Source organism: Stigmatopora nigra, chromosome 5, assembly GCF_051989575.1.
Source record: "Stigmatopora nigra isolate UIUO_SnigA chromosome 5, RoL_Snig_1.1, whole genome shotgun sequence".
NCBI lineage: Eukaryota > Metazoa > Chordata > Actinopteri > Syngnathiformes > Syngnathidae > Stigmatopora > Stigmatopora nigra.
Genome location: NC_135512.1, coordinates 8,806,853 through 8,829,540, shown reverse-complemented (window position 1 = coordinate 8,829,540; position 22,688 = coordinate 8,806,853). Strand labels below are relative to the sequence as shown.

Sequence of the window (22,688 nt, the reverse complement as noted above, 5' to 3'; positions counted from 1 at the left end):
TAGTAACTAACATACCTGGTGGTACCTCTACATACAAAAAAATTAGGTTACGTAAGGCTTCGATGGAAACGAATTGTTCCAGTATATGAAAATAATAACTCAATTTTAAGTTGGTAAAATATGTTTACTCGACTAGCACTTGCAATTCCAGCCTAGTGGAAAATGTCTTTGCATTTCTCATTCATTTAATTGATTACTAAATCAAATTTGGATCTTTTTCTGTTTCTTTTTGCATACTTTATACAAAAATGCTATGCCTTCATCATTTATTTATTTGGTAATCAGTTTTTTTTTTCACTCTTTAAAGTATAAACATTTTTAAAATTTGATTATTATTTAGAAAGTAGCAGAATGATTTTAATACTATTGAAGGGTGATTTGGGGAACCTTTCCTTATTTACTTTTGCTGATTTGTCATTTCCAACTATTGCAAAGTAGTTGCCAGAATAGTTGAATTTATGAGATTATCAATGTATTATTAAGAAAAAAAAGAAACTTCAGTTTTTGCTATCTCTTTTTTTTCACCTCTTATATACATTACAATAAAAACTACAAATGGTCAAAATGCATATCATCGGTTATTTCTGAAAATCTAATTTTATCATTTATTTTTTTATCTTTCAGTAATAGGACTGAACAATTAAAGGGGCAACTCTATAAAATAAAATAAGACAATGAATGAAATATGGTCAACTGCCATTTATGCAAAACTTGTGAGCACAAAGCCTATTTGTCATTAATATAATCCTGCCCTGAAATTTCAATATAGCATCTGTTTATTTTGATGTTATATTTCAATGAAGGACTCTTAAAAATACAAATTAGAACAGAACAATCTTGTTGTCCTATGGCTCCACTCCTTTTAGATTATAAATTTACTAAAATGATGCTCTCCCTAAGAATTCCTTCATAAACACAAGCTAAAAGTAACCAGCATTTAAACATCTCCTTTACACCAAACACTGTCTTTTGTGAATTGGCAAAAACAGATGGACAGTAATCTACTTGCTCACTAAGGAGTCTTTTCACTCAAAGGTCATTCAGAATAGGAGAGGAAGAGAAGATATACCTAGTTGCTTTTTGAAAGACTAAATGTTGCACGGAAATAGACCACTGGGAGACTCAAATGACTCAAAGGACTATATCAGCATGCATTTGTGGTTGATGTTATTTATTTATTAATTTGAGGCCTGTCTACTGACACATCTGAGTGGTCTAATTGCTGCGAATTGACACCGGTTACTCTCCATAATGGGATCTTGGGAGTCTTTCCTGACCGCATTCATTCAGCTGCCCCTTGCTGCATCTTAACTGCCCTTAAAATGTCTGATTGCAACACAGGAACTGAGTGAGCAATGCGGGTGGAGACAGGATTATCAGTCTTTGTTGTTTGACCGTCTATTATTCTGACCTCTATTCACATTAGGCCCCAAAGAGTGTTACTCGAGGACGCATGGCCAACTCGCCCATCTACGCCGAACAACAAGTGAACCAGAAGACTCGCCCCACTTTACGGTTCCAACAGTAGGGGAAAATCACACCAGTACAGGTAAGGCTATTTAAACTTTATTCCAAGAGATAAATTGGACCAAGAAAGTTTTTCCACTTTCATGTTTGGCTTCTACAAATCGCAAGGATTTGCATTTGCATTCACAGTTTAGACCATTTTGGAACAGGTTTTTAATTAATCTTTTTTGGTTGTAATGCCCAGCATTGTTCCTATTTCTTTTACTTTGGTTGTGGCGTGATAGTGTTGATGGAGGCAGTTTTTTAATTATTTTTTTTTTTTATACATATACGCAAACTAGTGGGTGGCTGCCATCTTGAAAAATCATGCAGAAAATGCTGGTGATTTAACAAACGTTGGTTGTTTTTGCATAAAAACATTGCATAATCATGCACATTTTCATTATTTTTATTTGGAATGTTTATTACAATTATTGTATATCTTGTCATTGGATTCTAAATGCTGAACACCAATGGAAAATATAGTTTGTTGAAATTATTTTGAGATTGGTCAGTAAAGGAAATAAATTGTGAAACTTTGATTAGCATGATTGTTTAGATTAATTTCCCAATCAACATTTTTATTTTTATTATGGATGTTCAATCTGTTATTGCAAGACCATAATAAATAGTAATATTTATGGGCTTGACTGTTTGTGCACCTTGGAACTAAAATATGCATAAGAGTTCTTTCCTTCCTTGAATATTTTAAAACTGATACCGAGTTTTAATAATAAAGTGAGTTGGAATGAATGCTTTACTAAATCTAGCAATAGGAAACATCTATGCTCCAAATATGAACTGTAAATTTAAATTCTGTTGGTTCGCAGTAAATAAAAACAAGCCACAAGTACATTTTTGTGCTCCTGAAAAATAGTCATTTTTAATTTTCAAATAATTAATAATAATAATTAGTACCAATTTTTAAAAAATCATATTTCTTCTTGAAAAACTTACCAAATTTAATATTTATTGCTATTTGGTTGATTAGCAAATATCACATTTTAATGTGAAAATGTTTCATTTGACTCCTTGCCATAATTAGAATATTTGCAAAGATACAGTCAACGTGTTTGATAAATGGAACATCCTCCACTTTACTGCAGTTCGAATTAAACATGTAAAAGTTGTCATGCTGACAAACAGACTGCAGCCTCACTTATCCTCTCTCTGCCCACTACATTAGATGGAGATGATTGCAGTCTTGAAATCAATGAAACCACTAACCTCCCTGATAATATTCCCTCTAGGGGTGCACTTGCAAATGTAGCCCAGCCTCACTTTATCTATCAACTGTAACCCATACTGTAACTGTGAATACTTGTGGTCTTTGTATATTGGAAGCTATACTATGATGATGATTTGACACCCCCCCCCCCATAATCTTTAAACCAATTCATTGTCACGTCCAAATTATTAGGTGTTTAGTGTTTTTTCAGTTTTTGTTGTTGTTATGAGAGTGCCTTCCTTCAAGGTCAAGCAAACCCTCAGAAGAATCATTGTTTTAATAGTGTCTGCTGACCCTGAATATCAGAGTTTTTATTGTGGGTCGATGAATGTCTTGTTTATGAATTCACCAAGCTGAAGTTTAGTTCACTGAACATACCAGACGCAGGCATGTCTTTTGCTTATGAGGTTTCTGGTGGATAGCAATGCTCTAAAACCTAATTTTGCACTTTTCTTTCCTAAGAGATTAGTGGTGCATTCTTCCTACATGACCTCTAGGGCTAAAAAGGTACTATGTGAGTGTTTTGTGATAAAGCAGACAATGCTGTGGCAAACCTGTCTTTTTGATGCCACGCTCATCCACTTTTTGCCTCTTTTGTTGAAGGCATTATGGAGCTACCAAATACACCATCATCAGTAACCGCAGTTCTTGACTGCTTCTGTTACTCCTTATCAGCATGTGACTTTGGTGCTAATATCATTAAGTCCTAATTGTTTTTTTAAAGTCTTTTCAGCAACAAACAGTCATAATATTCCCCTTTGAATACAGAAATTAATTATATTTGGCATTCTGAACACCAAAGTGTTTTTATTCTCTTAGTGTGACTATAAAACAAACCCAATAGTTTAAAATTGCGACCATTATGGTATTTAAATGATTTCGTTTTGTTTTTACCTATAAGTTGGTTATAGATCATTTTCACACGTTTGCTTAAAAAAATTAATTAGTTCTATAGATTTCATGCCCTGAAATATTCACTTTATCTGAATTATTCTGCTCATTTTTATTCATAAAATCAAATGTAAGGTACCATAGATAGTTCTCTTGTTCCTAACAGTTTCTCCATTCATAAAATCAAATGTAAGGTACCCATAGATATGTATTTGGTTCTTATTAACAGTTTCTCCCCGATATTGTCAAGAGGATCAAACATTACAATTAAGCAGTTGGCTACGAAATGTCTGTACGGCACATGCTTGAACAAGAAGAGGATCGCCTTAGGTCAGCTCATGCAATGGGTTGCAACTCCCTTTGGAAAGTCATTTGGTGCTATCAGTCAGCACAAGTCGTATCCCCCAAAGGAAATATTGTCTATTTATTCTTCAAGATGCTTTCAAAAAAGATTTTTTTGCAATTTTGAATATTTTAGCACTGGCATGTGTAGAACTCTGAAGGTTAAATGAAGAATAGTTTCATTATTATTCAAATGAGTATTATAAATGAGTTTTTTAGTATTTAAATCTGGTCTTTAGTGTGATTAATATACATTATTAAAATGTGAAAAATATGGGGAAATAAATAGCACCCTGTTCTGTTATTTGGATTTTTTTTTTGCAACAATACGGGTAATGCTACTCCAAACAATATGTCTATGCTGTAGGTATGTAATGCATCTATATAGTATTTTTGCTTCTTAATTTAATGGTACTATGTTCAAAGATTATGAGCATATTTTTTGGTGTGCATTTCTCAGCATTTTTTCAACCAATAATGCAATATTTTAAACAAACGAGACAAATTTCATGAGGAATATTAGCATCATGTGTGATTTCCAATATATAAAACATGAATATTTTCCCCCATTACCATTTCTGGTAGCCTACTTCGATTGTTGCAAAAGGTATTCTGCATTTTATCATTAACCCAAACACCTGACAAACAGACTGCCAAGTGATCTATATGCAGTCTTCATTATGGGGCTTGCAGTGGCTTTACAGAAAGAGAACCGGACTGGTGTTAATAACCATATAATTCAAGTTGTCAGCCCCTTTAACACGGTGCAGTTTGAAGCCAAAGCTGTCTATCGCATGCAGTGCTTTACCTTTTTCAAAGTATCTTTTTATGTGATGCTAACTCCTTGACCACTTGGATTCCAGCGCCATGCTTGGTATTTTCATTATATTGCAATTTAAAGATTTCCTCCACTTTGAGAGCAGCTGAAAAGGATACTATCTGCGCTGCTGTTAGCTAAATTGAGCAAGCGGTCAGGACCTGAACTCAGACTATCAGTGATAGAGCCTTTCTTCAAAAGAGACCATTACAATATGGCTGGCCACAAAGATGAGCATTGGAAGTATGGCATTATAAACTTAGCTGATCATATCCAAGAGTGCTGCTTCATAATTTGCTACTGGGGCCTCGGGCAAAATCTGTTTGTGGATAGATACAAGCCCAAATGTGTGCACAACCAAGATAACAACCTGGAAAAGTAAGTGACCAAAATGTGTATGTGTGCATTTGTGTGCATGGTGGTGGTGGTGGGATCCAATGATATTTATTTGACGTTCCCTCATATAACGTGTCAAATATTGCAATCATTAATAAGGGGAGCAATTGCCCGGCATTGATGGGCATGTACATAGGCTATTCAAAATATGGCATTCTTAATGTTTTGCCAATTGAAAAGTGTAATTTTATTCTGTTGTAACAGTCGATGTATTTTTCCAATATTTATTGTACAGCAGGAAGAAACTATGAAAACCATGAAAGGGAAAGAAACTAGCATAATACATTTTCAAGCTAATAAAACAACCCATTAATTGTAAGGAAGTGTTATATGCAATAACTGCATTTATTAAGTTTTTTTATAGAGAAATGTAATGAACACATATCTTGATCTATGAGCTATTAAGTGAAAGGAACAATGGTAGTCCAAGACTTAATTAGAATAGATTTCATGATGTCACTTTTCTTATTTTGTATAAACTTTTACATCATATAGTGCGTGTGCAATTATCTTAATGAACTGTCATCCTTTTACGTATGGGGAATTCATTGATGTTTTTCCATTGTCAATTAAACACAACCCCCAGGCCACGGACCAGTAACAGGCCTTGGGCATTAGCAATCTGGGCTGCAAAGCCCCCTCAGGAAAAGAAGAGACAATTTATTTTACTAAAATATTACTGTCTCTTAATTGTTATGCATAACATTTTTTCCTACAACTTTGACCAACAATGAAATGTAACAATCATTGAATACTGTAATACATTTTTTTTCTTGGACACAATGGCATAATATGCATGTCATTATTAACATGGTTACAAATGATTGTTCACAATTCCAAAACAGAATATTTTTGTATATTTTTTTTATATGGATGGATAACGTTGGCTGCCTGTCCTCCTCTTATGGTGTGGGATTCTTTTTGTCATTTCTGACTTTTTTTTTTACAAATATCTGGTCCCGAAAACTTCTTTGTGAAGCAAACTGTCTCAAAGTTGTTGTTGTGGGTGTGTACACTATAATTTTTGTAGGCTGAAAGCCTGCCAAGGGAACAATCGAATAGTTGGTATTCTTGCCTTTTGGTATCTGACTTTATGGTCCTCACATTTAGCCTTTCAAGTCACCATTCATTTTGTTTTATTGGATAGATTAGGTATATTAAAATTGAATTGAAATTTGAATGGTATGTCCTTGGAATACACAGCGATTCACAAGCATAATTTTGATTTTTTTTTTTTAGGGGAACTATCTATTTGTCTGTAGATACCCGGAGAAAACCCACATCTCACGTGTGTATAATATATAGATGTAGAGAGAGAAGGATATTTATAAATTAAATGTATTAAAATATGATAGCTTTTGCATTCCCTAACAATTGAAAAGCTTGATTAACAGTAGATGGCACTAAGTGATCATCTTGTTAGGTCACTTTTCAGCAAGTACCTTGAATCCAATAATTATGGCTTGCTGAGGATAAAAAGAATGTTAATGATAATCTATTATTTCTTATAAAACATGAATTTTAAAAATTCTAATTTGGGAACTAAAGGGTTTTGCAATTCCCCGATTTTAGATTCTCTGAGAGCAATAATTCTAGTTTTTTATTATATTTGTGAAATTTATTGAACCTGAGGGTTCATCATTTATGTTACTGTGGATGCGGAGAGGAAGCTGCTATTGTTTACAACCACCGTAAAATACAGTTGCTGTCAACGGATGTTGTCATTTCCCGGAAGAAATGCCCCTTGATGTCTTTTATTCTTCTTGAGTTAACTGTTTTTTTAGCCTTGTTGATCTATTTGTTTTTCTTTAAGATGCCTGTTGGTCTCTAAATGGCCGGTGCAAAGGAACAACGGTCATCCTGTTTTTTGGTTTGCTTGTTGTTGTCTCTCTGGTACATTGTCTTAAGACATCTTTTGGCTTCATGGTTGGGTACCTTGTCTGAACGAGGACACCCAAATATGTGATGAAGGACTTTGGAATTAATCATTTTTTTCTGGCCAGCACTCTAGTAAATATTTTATAAGTCTATTCCACTCTATTTATCTTGCTTTGTGACAATCAAGCCATTGGAAAACAGTTTTCAATCAATTATTCACACCTACTCAACAAGATCATTAAAATTGATGAGACCAATGCTTGAATGACAAGACACCTAGTAATAAAGGAAAAAATTGTGTTGAACATTCTGTTTTCCCAAATTAAGGCTGTGGACACTACACGGACTCTGAAGATTTACTGAGGACAAAGTGTTTGATTATTAGATTGCTGAATTATAGTACCATGTGAGCAACTGATCTATTATACTGAGTAAAAAGTACAAAAATTGTACACTCTTGACCAAATATACGTGCATTGTTGGCATGTTCACCTAATACTTCTGAGATCGAGGGTTCAATCCCCAGCGGGTTCCAACCATATCCACAAAACTTGCTTGGTAGGCTGATTGAACACTAAATTGCCATCATTAAGGAGTGTGTGTGAATGTTTTTTCCACTTTGTGTCCACCTTCTACTGCCTACAATTGTCTAGAATAGGCTCCAGTACCTATGTTAAAATAAGACAAACAAAAGGGGAGAGAGAGAGAGTGAATAAATACACATATTTTATTCATATTCAGAGTACAGGTTATATAAATACAACAAATACTACTAAAAAATAGCATGAATTGAGATGGTGCCTTTTAACATTTTTTTTAAAAGATCTTTGGCAAGAAATGTGATATTTAATTGTAATATTTCTAGAATGTGACATTTGACAGGCATAAAATAATAAATACTTTTAATGAATATTATTACCCGCCTGTTGTAGTGGTGTGACATATTAGACCATAATATAACATTTGTTTTGCAATATTTATTTAATGATAAATTTAAATAGCTTAAATTACACCTGCTCATGCTTTAAAATAGAATATTATTATTATTAAAACCCCCAAAGCACAGATGTTCCTCGTTTGAGATATTGCTAATATTTATGTGTCCGCGTTTTTTAATTTAAAATCATCGTCTAATTCCTTTTTTAAAAAGATTGAGTTCTAGTGCTTTAACCTTATCCTTGATTATGCTCTGCAGCCATGTGAGTATGTCTGTTTTAATTTGGGATTGGTATTCAAAATGTTTAGTGATGAGAGCTCACTGACATTAAAAGAGTTGGTTTTGAAGCACTTTATGTTAATTTTTGGTATCATTTTTTACAACAGGCCAAATGCTGTAAATGGGTTAAGCACGGTGATCATAGTCTATCTCGTCCTTACTCTTGAGACCCTACCAACAGCATTACTGCTGGTTTCACTCAAGTGTACTTTAATCTTAATGTATTCAACGTTTTTTTATCAATAAATTCTGCATATTCTCACCTAAAATATTGATTGGTGAATAAAATGAATACATAATCACTTCTTATTCATCTTCATATAGTATGTACTACTGGGCCCTTCAATGTCTCTGAGGTTTATAAGCTTAGACCTCGTTTTATAGCGAAACTTGATGCAAAATCATTAAATGTCATGGTTGAATTCAACCCAATTTTGTGTAATTACATTTAAATGCTTTTGTGTTTAAAGAATCTTTTGTTCTTGTTTCTTTTTCAACTTTTTTTTTTGTTGGTTGTTGATGAACTTTTGACTTTATCGCCAACTTCTAATGATCAAGAACAGTTTTACGCTTACAGCCGTAAAATCTCTTTGGCCATTTGCTCAGTCAATGTTGCAAGAGATAATGACATGTTGAAAATAAATGAGCCCAATCATAATCATGCCTAATCTGCCATTGCAGCTCGTCCTGTGAAAAGCATTTATCATTTTGTAATCCAATGGGATATTTTATTTGCAGCCCCTCAGGATTATTTAGCAAGTTGAGTGGGGACACTCTAAAAATCACCTGCCATGATATACTGATCACTAATTGCTAATTATCACATTCTCTGATGGCTTGAACAAAGCTCCATTGGCATATTATATTAGTGTTCATGACTGATTATATGAAGGCTTCTGATAAAAATGTAATTTTATTCACAGGACATACATTGTACCCAACCTCGAAGCGTAACAATTCAGTTTTATTCACCCGATACAAATATACCCTTTAGCTATAATCATCACAATATGTATACAGCTCCAGATACAGTCATTGTACATGGACTCTGCAAACAAAGCTTCCAAAGGGCTTTTTTCAGATGTGCCATTTTGTACCCTTAATTGAATTTAAACGGTTGTTTCCTCGGAGGGCCATAAAGTCTCTAAAGCAAGCCATAACATCAAGAGTCTTTAAAACAGTCAAGGAAACATAACAACAAATCTCAGCACTGCTCAACTGTAAGACATAATTGTTATTGTCACTTCAAAACTCTTGCACAAAGCAATTCAGCATTGGAAGAAGACATGGCCAAAGCAAATCTAGGGGATGAACACCGCTCCTTTGTCTTCCTGCAATTACTGAATAGTCTACTGCCTTCTCTTGATTGAACAGAATTTCAATGCTTGCAGAACAATAACAGCTACTTATATTGGCTTTGACATACAGCTCCACAACCATTAGTGATCATACTTAGAGCTATCTACACAGCTGAGCAGACAATGCCCACATTGAATTGCCCTTCCCTCCTCGATTTGCATGAGAACCCTGCCAAATTACTTCCGAGAGATGTGGACACAACAGTTTTACTTTTTTCATCGCCCAAGAATGACACAATCATTAATAATAACTCAAAACCTGCTATCAATTTCCACCTGCTTGCAGCCCTTTACACATTACAGGTTCATGTAAAGTCATTTATTCATGTTCAGAACGTACTAGCATGAATCAATAAGATCCGTGTGGGAACGAGAGATACATCTTTGTTACAAACTATCTGTCAGTTGATTTTGCCAACTTTGGTAGGATGAATTTACAGTATTTAGGGGAATTTATTTATATAGAATACCTTGAGGTGTGAGGAAAAATCTGAGATGCATATGGCAAAATATGGGATTAATTTTAAAGAATCCTCTTAAACCTGACATAATTTAGTTGGTCTGGACATTGTGGTTGAAAATGAGATGGTAACTTATTTCTATTGAAGCATAACAGAGGTTGCTCATGTATTAACTCAAAGGCTGACATTGACGTCAATAGACAATCCAAAGATGCTTTGGAACTCAACAGTTTTTACATTAACCACAATTGGTTGGGTTGGTGGTCGAGGTCTTTCTCCAACGGCGCGAAATGAAAATGTAGAAATGGTAATTTTCCCTCTGTTGGAAGCCTCAAATGGAGTAATTGAGTAGCGGTAGTGTGTGCTCCAAGAATTGGCGTGATTTGCTTGACATGACGTGGGTTTAGCTAACCTCAACCACGCCCATGTCTTGCATGCATCAGACAGATATATGCCTTGAGTGCACTTGTCATCTTGGTGGACTGTTGAATAAAGAAGACTGACATTCTGTAATAATATGGCAGTTTTTTCCATGTCGCTGAACTACACAAGAATGTACTTCGATTGTTCGCAAGAGTTGCCATAGCAAATACACAAGTTCCTCATGTTTCAAGATAGTTGTTGTTTGCATGATGTTTTTAACAGTTGTAATTGTATTTTTTTCTTTAACCACTCAGTTCTTATATTCCAAAACCTTCTGCCTTTTTCAGTTGCTCATTTTTGACATTCCAATTATCTGTGAATCAACCATTAAAGTCTATTAACATTTAGCACATCTTATAGATCATTTCACTCTGTAGCTGTATTTATAATGGTGGAAGATTTTCTGGCTATTTTCCATTAGTACTTCTCTCTCCCAACAACATTGAGGAGCATACACTTAATGTATATTGTATATTCTCAGAAAGGTTAAAATATGGCAAGACCAGTTGTTTTATACTATCCTCTATTTCTGTGTTTTAGAAAAAAATATGTTATTTGTAATTTAGATTTGTTTCATTAGTTCTACCAGTACTTTTAAGCATATAAGAATATATGGAATTGCATTGAATTAATTTCACTTACAGATATTGAAGAATTCAATTGTCTGCAATAATTCAAATCATTTAATTGTGAACAAGAAACAATGCATCGCAAACAACATTCTCACAGTCTTATGAAACTTTTATGGCCTGATGCAAATAGAGATTCAGGGTGGCGTAAAAACACTCCTAGGTATTACTGTATCTATTTACATAATCAAATTTGCAATAAAAGAATGTCTTCTGCTTTACATTATGGGGGGGAAAAAATCATCCTAGTATAGGCAATCTCTCTCGGGCCTCTGGGTGTCGTCATTATGTGGTGTTTTTTCTCTCTTTTTGTTATACTGTCATTTGCCATGTACCATCTCTGATGATGAGGCAAGCTGGACATGACAATTTCTATATACACTCTGCAGTTGGACACGGCTAGAGAACAGTATAAAAATGTACCGACACGCTGGGGATTGTAAACAAGACGGCAAAACCAACCATTGCAAAGTTCAAATTTCGCATAACTCTCAACTCAACCCCTGAGGCCTTCTCCTCAAGATCACCGCCACCAAGCGCCAATGTGATAACTACTTGAGCATTAGCTGGAGCAGGGCTTATGGAGCCTGGCCAGAAAGAGATGGAATATAAGATGGAAGCGGGAGAATGTGTTTGTGTGTGTGCGCAGAGTGGGTGGCGTTGCCGAGAAGTTTCAAAATATAATGTCAGAGTAGCTAAAAGAGAACATCCTTTAATCATCCCACCCAAATGTAATGTTATTATTTTAATATTTCAAGTTGTTCGCGGTTAATCATACACAATTGAATGCACATGTGGCAAAGAAGAAAGATGCCAAAGTAATAAGTGTGTGCAAACTGTTTCCAATGAAGTACGTGGGAGTGCAGTGGAAAAAAATCAAATGTAGTCATGTATTTATACCCACATTTTGCAAAAAAACAAAACAACTAAATAGTTTACCGCAATCTAATTAAATTATGTACAATTAAAGTACATGTTTGACTATTAAAAAAGGGGCTATTGGGTTTTTCCGCTAATATCAAAACCTTGTATGAAATAGTTCAGATTTTCCTCAACACTTGTAATTTGGTGCCCTAATCTGGATAGTTTTAGCAAGTGGGGGAGTGAGGGTACCCCAGTGGGAAGCAGCATGGTTCCTTTCACCTTTGTATATCTCAGGCTTGCCATTTCAATAAATGTACCTTACTGTACAAGTCTTGCAACATTGCTAAATGTCATGTCATTCTCTTCACTGTGGGGAGAATAACAAGTTTGATGGTTGTCATGGAACCTGGAGCATGACAGTTTGCCATGAATTAAATAAAGAAACATTTTTAAAAAATAATTTAAAAATTGTGAAATAAGTAGAATATGATCCCTTTTGTGATATATATCCAAATGTTTTAGTGTTATGCTACTTGCCAATTGGGTAAAAAAAATGGTCTCATGTCCTGGTAAAAGCCAAGAAATAAAATTGAATCAAGAGGAGTTTTGAAAATGGTCAGTCTTTTTTTTTTTATTGTTAAAGTGGAAAACCACTTTAACAATAAGAGTGCTTGTTACGTGCTGGTGCTCAGGATGTGTTGGTCTTTTTCACACGCTTCACAATCAGTATTTTGCTTTCCTTTAGCAAATGAGCCGAACTGAAGCCATGGGTCCCCATAATAATCAGCGTATCATTACATTAGTAGTAGGCAGGCTGGGATGTGAATGTGCAGGGGGTCCAGAAATGTACTTTATCTTTATATGCTGCATGACACACATCAATAAAAAATAGTTATTTAGCTGAAGCCAGTGGCGTTAGTGTTTCTGACACAAAAGTTAACACACCACAGCGAAGAGAAAAAAAGGGGTGAACTACACTTCGCTCAAGTCAAGTGCTCTCACGTCAACATTATGGGGCCTCCTTTGTTTGCGGGCAGGTCAAATCCAGTGACTGTAGCTGTAGGCAAATGTGAGCATGTACATGCATGTCAAAAGTTGGTCAAAAGTAACTGACTCAATTTTCTCCAAGGGTGGAGAAAAGAAGCCACTATATACCAAGAATTACATTTTTTAATGTGACTTCCATCAAACAGTACGTCAATACAATGGCCATGGTGACAAAAAGAAAAGTGCAGCATACCTGAGCCAGTACTCGCAGCCAGCTATGGTGCGGAATTTATCACTAAAATCTACTCACACATACAGCTGCCATGTATACATATTCAAGATTTTCACATATATTTTTGTGATCTACAAATAGATCTGTGATTTGTGTGTAAACGGAAGAACACACAGCAAGCTGGATAAAGTTGAGTAGAGTTGTCAGTATCCCGGGCTCCATATGTACAGCACGTCGGTGCAGGTAATTGTTACCGTTAACAGATGCGGTCAGATATTTGGAGACACTTTACTATCCCCTTAAGTGACGGAACTGCACTTAGCATTGTCGTCATGATGTCCACGCGAGTGTACTGGGTGAGGGTCGTCACAATAGAAATGTCAGGCTTGGTGTGGCACCGGTGTGGCTTCTTTTCTATACTCCTTGGAGAAAATGTATGACAGTTGATGAAGTAGGGTAAGAAAGAGTCTCGAAACCTTTGAACACGAGTGTACACGTTTACATTTGCCTGCGGCGACTCATTTAATTTCAACCATAAAGAAAAGAGAACCTTTTGATGCCGACGTGATGGGCATTCAATGTAGCAAATGAGTTTAAGTAAAGATATTTTTCCCCTTTTTTATTCCTTGGCCTATCGTTGTGGCACACAAATCACGAATGCGTGAATTCTAATTGTCACAATAACCAGGGTGTTGTAGTATTTGGTCTTTAACTGGGCCTTGTCTGGTCCAGCAGTGAGTTGGTGTTCATTAAACATCAGTTTTTACTCCCCTGGGCCAGTGATTGTTTAACCGAAACAGAAATAACTGGTTCTGAGCCAAACATGAGCCTGGAACAAGCATTAATGCTATAGAAAAGGGACCACTGAAGCAGTTTGTCTAAAGCTGAAGGCCGAAGACCGAAAACGCTCTATCCCCAATGAGTATAAGAAAAGAGATGATCCTAAATTGTGAGGTAAATTATTCTGTAAAAAAAAAAACACTTAAATAAATTATTTTGTGTCCTTTTACCCCCAAACTGCAGTTTAATTATCATAAATGACACATTTTGAGCAATCACTTCTGAGGAGTGTGGTCATTTTTCAGCCCGTTGAGATGTTTGTCTGCACCTTAGAGCCTGAGGACATTTAGCTTTTATGCAAAGATTCTACGACATGCTTGCAGGCAGGGTGAAATAAAGGTTATAGAAGCTCTTCAATATTTTACAGACGTACCCCTCCCTTGCTACAATTAGATAGATTACCTGTTAGCCATGCGTATGTGTGCAGAGATGTTTTTAAACGGCTGTATCCTCCAGGCAATGGAAAAGCAAGTCACAAAGAATTTCACGCTATCCAAGCATCATCGAACATGCCCCCCTTTCTTAAAAAAATAACCTTCCTCATGTTGAATAGTGATAAATGTTTTAGAGGTTTGGAGTGAAAAGTGGTTGTTAAAAATTTAAAGGCCTTGTGGCAGTTCGATGTTGAGACTTTATTCACTTGTGAGCAACTCGGATGTTGCCATTCAAAAATCGTCACACTTTTTTTTTGTACTACATGGTATGTACAGTTACACTAAGTGTAAGGAAATTGAGTCAAGAGCAACATGTTTTTGTAAAAGAAAACAAAACAAAAAAAATCCCCATTTTTATCACAGAGGGGGAAGCAATTCCAAAATGGAATACATTCATTCATTCATTTATTTATATTTGATTCCACTTTATTAAAACACAGCTGGGAAAAGGTTGTAGTGGTTCAGTTTCGACATTTAAATATTAATTTAAATATTTATTAATAAGGAAAATGACTGAATAATAAAAAAATTAAACATAAAATATTCATATGCTCTTTTTTAAGTTTTGATGATTACTGATTTCTCCAAAATGGCAGTTGAAATACACATTAAATTTTGTTTTTTTTGTCCTTTTTAAATTTTGGCATCATTAAAAGTTTGCCTCAAATCACCAACTGTGTTGCACAAACAGAATGATCTTAATACCAGAGAATAACTTCAATTAGATGGTTTCAGTAGTCCTGGCATTAGTCTGTTTATCCCCAGCCATAGATGGATGTAAGTAATCAGCTTGTATTGCTTGATTTGCATAAACAACATAAAATAAGCATATTGTTCTCATATAGTGCTGGAGTAATTAATCGTTTTCCACCTTCCTAATATAATCATTGTTGTGTTAGCCTATATATATGCCAAATACAGCAGGGATGACTTTTTCCCTGTGGATAGTAGGACCATCTGTGTTGTGTATTTATACAGATGAGTTCTTCAGTTATCCCATGCTTCTAAAGCCAATTTTATTCAATTGTTGAGGTTGCGTTTTCACTTTAAGGTGATCATCCATTATCAGAGACCCCTTTTTGATAATGATTTTAGTCTATTTTGGTCTTTTTGGAGGAAGGAATACATTTAACATTAACACAGTTAAAATGTATAGTTAAACATATTGGTATATATATATTCTATCAATAAATACGGAGTGTAATGAATATGATCTGTTGGTTTTTGGCATTTGCATCTCTGGTATTTGCATATTGATGCACCTTCTCGAGGAATGGAGGTGTTAAACACAATGTGCTAAATCATTGAACAAAACATTGCAGTAATCTAGATATAGTCATGTCTAGTGGTTAAGTACAGTGAAACGAACTGTTGAGTGAATTGTTCGCATTCTTAATGCAGTTGAAAACAAATACTTAAAGGGGCTTTTCTTTTTATTTTTTTTACTCTTTTGAAAGTCAAAACACTTTAAATAACTGTTTGGACATCTGAAGTAATCTCTTGATGAAGCCCTGTTGCCTCTTTTGGAATAAGAACAAATACACACACACAAACAGAAATCAGATAATTAATTAGGTGATGCTCTGATCTTAGACACTCACAGATCTTGAGTTTGCATGAGCCCTATTATTAAGGAGTACGAATGACAGAAATTACAATGCAATATTTTATCTTCTCGAAGAAAAAGCAAGCCTACCGGAATTAGCAAGACTATACTGTACTGTACCAAAAACACACCCCATCCCCACACTATCAGTATGAAAAGTATTAAAAAAAGAGGCTCTGGAATCGCAAGTGTGATGGGAATATATTGCTGAAGGATTGAGCATATCCAAGTCTACTATCCTAACATTTTAACTACTTAGTCATTCCTTTTTGTCCAACACTAAGGAAGATTGGACTGCATAAAGATGATCTGATTCAAAGAAAGTGAACGGAATATGCAATGTCACTGCCAACCTATCTGGAGATTATGCTTTTTTAATCAGACTTTCCTATCATAATGTCCACAGGCCTTTAGTTGTTCATTTGCAACATTAGAGAGAGCTGCAAAATGGCTGGTCCAGTGAATGCATACTCTCTCCCAATTCTAGCCACGGGTTTTCCGTATATGGCTCATCTTTGATTGACCCAATTAAAGGAGTCCACTGGGTGGTGCTTGCTGCTTATTAGTGGTCCACATTGGCTTAATCATTGGCTTTGGATGGTGACTGATGTGTGGAGCAACCCGGATGAAGTCTTCCACAAAGAACCTTTCAAGTGCAAATGAAACAACCGGTTGGACTTTCCAGCTGCTCCAATATTTACCCAAAATAACTGCTTTATTAAATGGGGGAAGGTACTTTTCTTTTGGCATTGATATTATAGTCAAATTTCAAAATACTGTAGGTATTCTTGTAAATGTGTACACCAAATCAACCTCAGAGATGCAGTCGAGTTTATCTGGCCAGTAGTATAGTTTGAAAGTCATCTTCTGCTGCTTCTTGAAATCATGTGCCCTGAAAAATGCAACTTTTCAAGATTGGTCATCTAGACTTCAATTTTGCAGTGTGTACAGAAGTAAAATGTTAAAATGGACGCATTTTACAAAGCCGTCACCCTATGTTCTCATCTTACCTTCTTCGATATTATATGCATTTGAGAGTCGTTGGCCCATTGAGAAATTCTGACTGATTTTCATCAGTATTGTTGCATATTAGTGCATTATGTATGTTCTGTTTATTATGTCATCATAATTCAAAGTTTATGAGATAATTTACAGTATAGTGGGATCTGAATGAGGTGAGTGGCAGCACAATCTGCTGGCGATGCAGGTGAAGTCCCATGTGTGAAGGATGGAGAGGAAAAGTTAATTTGCGAAGAGACTAGCCTGCCAAAATGATGAAGAGTTCTCTTTTGTTGATTTTACCGCAAGTGTCTCCCAGTCAGGTGGTATAAAAGAGCAGAGTTTACAGTGATATCTAGGAGATCTAGTAGTGTGTTCTAGAAGTGTGTGTTTGTATGTGTTTGTGGGGGGGTGCTTGTGTTTAGAAATATTATATTTGCAGAAGTAATTGTTTATCTTTTTGACACTTGTCTTTGGGCTCACCCTATTTCAATAAATGTAAATAGATTATAGTTTCATCCAGGAATAGGGCTGGGCTCTTGTACTCCTCTACTGTACCTAACCTAGATCAGCCTATCATGCATTTCTTTGGAATGCGGGAGGAAACCGGAGTAACCATTTGAACCCAAGTCCCCCACTGTGAGGCCGACACGCTAACCACTAATCCACTATTTATTTTTATTCAATATAAGTATATGCTCACGTTTTCTAATTACACGGTCTCTTCATTCCTTAAAGATAATGTTTTTCCAAATCTGCGTTATAGCTTACAAGGATCTGATTACTAGCTCCACACTGCAGTGGCACCTGTGTCGCACATGGTGATGGGCATTTGGAGAGAAGGATGTAAATATTTCACACCTGGAGAATTGTAGACAGGTGTTTGCTTTAACAAACGTGGACCTAAGCACATCCCCTTAAGTGAGATGCAGTCAGGAACACATCAGGATCCCCATCTGTCGAAAAGAGATGGAGGCTGCCCCTGAGGAAGTCACACAGGTAAGGCACAGTAAAACCAATAATAGTGCTCCCCTGTGCATGTATAATGTGCTGTCAAACTTTATGATGGTGCAACGGCCTGATGGCTTCTCAGTCAAATGTCTAAAGTTGTAAGTCGTAACTTCATGAGCAAATGAATGCGGGTTGCACCGACTTCTGATCCACAAACATGTTCTGCAGGGAATTTGTTAAAATATATTTTCATAATTTCTTTATTTTAATTTTTTTAGATTCAATTTTAATGCCAAATTCCTTCTCATTAAATAAGTTTACACATCTGGGGAAAACATTGAATTGTGAATTGAAAAGTTGGATTCACGTCTTTTACAGATAACTTATTAGGTTATTAAAAAATGAAATAACAGGGAAATATTATACATATATTCACCTTTGTTTTTATGTAGTAAATGTTTTGTTCAGTGTTATTGTATTTCACTCATTTTTTTGTTTGTTTTAAACTTTTTCCAAGTACCTATTGCACTTGTTGAAAAAGGAACACATACAACAGAAATAGACTATTCAGTATGCTCAAAATAGTATACGGTATACATTTTGAGGTACATTTGACTCCCTGACATAGCTGACAAATTATAAAAACAAAATAACTCGTGTATAAATATTTTTTTTAATATACAGTATGTAGTAAATCTGCAATGTAAATAAATGTGACATTAAGCAGCTCAGGAAATGACTGAATGAATAATATAGTCTACACCAGATTTTAGGAAAATAAGAAGGTAACATTTTGCTTTATTTGTTACCTATAATCCTGTCTGTCAGCAGTGTGACGGCCTCGCACAGTTGTCACAAGCACTCTGTCTTGTGTGTCCCCTCGGACTGCATTACTGTCAGCATGCACTCTGCTCTCCTCATTGTGTGTAATTGTTGCTTTGTCTCTCGTGCCCTGACACACACCTCACTGCATGCAACTTCCGCAGTCTCAACGTTTCTCCACCAGCAAATCTCGCGCTGTCCCTTGCACCGCTGAACCTTCCTTGTCTCACACCTAAAGGGATTGCTGTCAAGTTGAAAAGGCTGAGCTCGCTATGCCTGACAACTTGCGTATTTGTACCAACGTTGCAATGCAAATGTTGTGATATTGTTTCACTACTTGGCGGTTGACCCCCACTAATGGTCCATTAAAAGTGAGGCATTGTAGCGAAACGCAAACAAAGTCTTTCGGGAACCCCGCCTACAAGGGACATCTTCCATACTTGTCCTTTTTCTTAGCTATGTGCCATTGTATGCTACACAAACCCATTTTCTGCTTAATTCGCCCCCTGCTACATGATCCTACAAAGAAACTAAAGGGGGATGACACAAGACCCATCCCCACTCTCACACTAGAAACTTTCAATCCTTGTCCTCAGTCTTATTTCATTGTTAGAATGAAACATGGAAAGACTCCCTTTGTTTTTGACTAACTCATTTGGATTAACCACTGTATTAACAGTCAGAATTTAGAGCAGATTCAATTGTTTAATGCTCTGAATCTATTAATATACATTTGAACAAAATGTACAAGCTTAAGTCGACCAATGTGAATACTAGTCAATTATGTTTTTTTTTCCTGGTTTCTTTGAAACATTTGTGTCATTTGGGCATCACATCCACATTCCCGCTACATCAGGGATTGGCCTGTCTTGTGACATAGTATATAGTTTACCCTGGTACCTGTCACCACCTCAGCTTTGAGACACTCCATGTCAGCAATCACTGTCTCCAGTCACATGCCTAAAATAAAATTTCGACAGTAGCTCTTTGAGCCTCTCAATTCTTTTCATGGTTATGCGCAGGCAGAGCTGTCATAAAACCCTTACGATCTGGATTGCTGGAAACAATCATTTGCAAAGATTTTAAAGATTTTTGGTCCTATTTATAGATCTACATTGTTATTTCAGATTGTTGTATATTGCTAACAGCAGTATAGTATGGTCACTTATTGATTTAAGGAAAGGAAATTCCTATATATTTTTACACATTTTGTGTTCTTTGCATTTTTAACCAGTTTCTGTTTTTCCACTTTTAAATCTGAACTCATTTGATGTGATTTATTTTCACCATATTTGCTGCTAATTAAATTTCAATACTGTGAAAAGGAAACAAAGCTAGATTTCAAGGACAAGGCACACCTTTCATATAAATAAATACCTTGGAGACTTCTGTTCTGTTTTAGCAGTGTTTTTAATAGTATATAGAGTGAAGTACATCCATGTTTCAGCACTTTTTAATTAATTGTGAGGACTATGATGTTTGCATACTTTATGGAGGCAGCCTCTAAATAGGTGCAGAGGAGAGAAACCATATGGTGTTGTCTGACATGAAGAAATTAGGCCACCAATACTGTCTTTGATTGTCATCAACCTCCCCACCTGCTTTGCTTCTGCAACAGCTAAACTACTATAGAAACTAATGTGTCCTCGCAGTTTGCCTTGTTCTGTTTTTAAAGGACAATTTCCTAAAAAGACAAATGATTCAGACACGAGCCCGCATTCCATTAAAAATAAACAAAAATCCAATAGAGTGCTTTGGATTTAACGCCTGCAGTAATCAATGAATGGATGTCTTTGACTGTTTTCTGACTATTTGTGATCCTGGTGGCCCAAGAAGGGATTCATTTATTCATTTTCATTTGGAAAATATAGATTTTTAGGATTTAGGATAACACTTGAATTGCACCATCCACTCTGCATGGCTCTCATCAAAATTTTATGGAAGCATAAATCTATGAAAGGGGACTGATTCCCACCATTGTCGATCTATGCTGATAGTATCCCACTGGGGAAACTCAAGCAAAATATCAGTGGAGATACTTCAGATATTCTTTGTTGGGCTAGAAAAGTTTTAGTAATATCAATCGTCTTTTTACTCGGTGGTAATACACATCTGAGTTTTTTTTAAACATGTTTTCTTTAACATGGTACTTCACATCTTATTGGAATTGGCATTTTAGTCTTTCATATTGAAATTGTAAAATATTTTGAGACAACCTATTTTTTCTAATGAATACAAACTTCATGAAGAGAGCCTGGGGGTAGGAAGAATACGGCACGTGGGCAGGAGTGCGCCAAGGTCTAAGTGGAGGTTAAATAAAGCTACTCCGGTCCAGTAAGATTATCTGGCATTGCTTCAGCAAGTTCAGGAGTTTTGTCTCATGTCAAAAGTAAACAGGTTTAAGCATGATGATACAGATGGTTTGCTTGGCCCCAACGATATCCGCTTTCATTCTGTCCTTGACATTGTTGTTGTTGCTGTAAATGTCGTGCCAAAACCGACATTGTGAGTCATCTTACTTTCAAAACGCATTGCAACTTGCCATTCTCTGAAGTGTGCTTCCGTCACCGTGCCCGGTGTCATTTCCCTTTGCTCTTTCCTCAGAGGAAGACTCGCAGGACACATTTTGTTTGCACAATAAACATTGACTTGAATCCACTGCATTGTGACTTGTCAGTGAGAAAACATATGGCGGGGCTACGGCTCACACTATCAGTCAGCGGGCAGTTACTTAGGTCACATTACAGGCTGCCGGCTTCCACTCAGAATAGACACATTTAAAGCGGACCTCAATGCCGAAAGAGTAACCTCCAGGGACAGACAACACGCGCTTCCAGAAGCACTTAATTTTTTTTCTGTGTCTGAATTAATATTTCATTGCTTAAGCTCTAGACTCAGCAAAGACTCTATTGGTTCACTCATTTCTGTTGGGGAGAAGTGTCACATCCGTTTGGCGACGAATCACAGGCTGCACCCCATTGCTTTCTTTGTGGCTTTGTTACGATGATACAGATCGTTCGTTAGACTGTCTTCTACCCTGTCATTTTAGAATGTGCTCATGCTTAGGAAAAAAAAACAACAAGACACATAGCACGAAGAAGCTTTTGTGTCCCCTTTCAACTTGTTCTTAACATATTGCTGCCATTATTTCTTGAGATGATTTAGTTTTTAATGACTTTATCTTGACTTTGCCTTTATATGAATAGGTGGCCAACAAATATGTTTTATTTTTCGTCAAAACCAGTCCTGTAAAAATGACCAAAATCTACAGTTGAGACAAAAGTGTTGTTCCATTGGGTAACAGGACCTAAATGCTCTCTTTGCATCTGTCAACAAGTGCACTCGTCCTTTTATTGACCTTAAAATACACTATAATCTGGCTTTTTCTGAGGTTTGCAAGGTTTTTACACGCTGTAGTCCAACAGAGTCAGATGATGAATTAAAGATTGAAGAGTGCTCTTAGAATCAGTTTATTGCTCTGGAGATCTTCACATGTGGTATTAGTGTGAATTTTGCTTTGCTATTTGGTCTTTTAGTACAAGAGGGCTACATAAGGTTAAAATACTAGCAAAGTGTTTGGCAGTCAGGGTTATTTTATTTATTTATTTATTTATTTATTTTTGGCACATCAGAGAGCATCTGGTTGTTTAGGAAATATGTGAGAAATGTAACCCAAAGGATTGGAATGGGTAGCGTACATTACTCTTAATGTTTTAATTTTTTTTTTGCTATAATTCTGAAAGTCATGAGTGCTTAATTTGCAACTTGTTAGTCCATTTTGTGCCTGGTCTAGTCTCATTTTGACTTG

The 22,688-nt window shown here is 35.9% G+C and overlaps 1 protein-coding gene across 1 annotated transcript in view; it reads left to right on the top strand.

The window, feature by feature from the left end:
- adgrl2a (adhesion G protein-coupled receptor L2a) overlaps window positions 1-22,688 on the top strand; it is a 163,322-nt gene that overhangs the window by 14,083 nt on the left and 126,551 nt on the right. The window contains exon 2 of the mRNA XM_077716758.1: window positions 1,427-1,549. The gene's annotated coding sequence lies outside the window, so the exon portion shown is untranslated. The remainder of the gene's footprint in view (window positions 1-1,426; window positions 1,550-22,688) is intronic.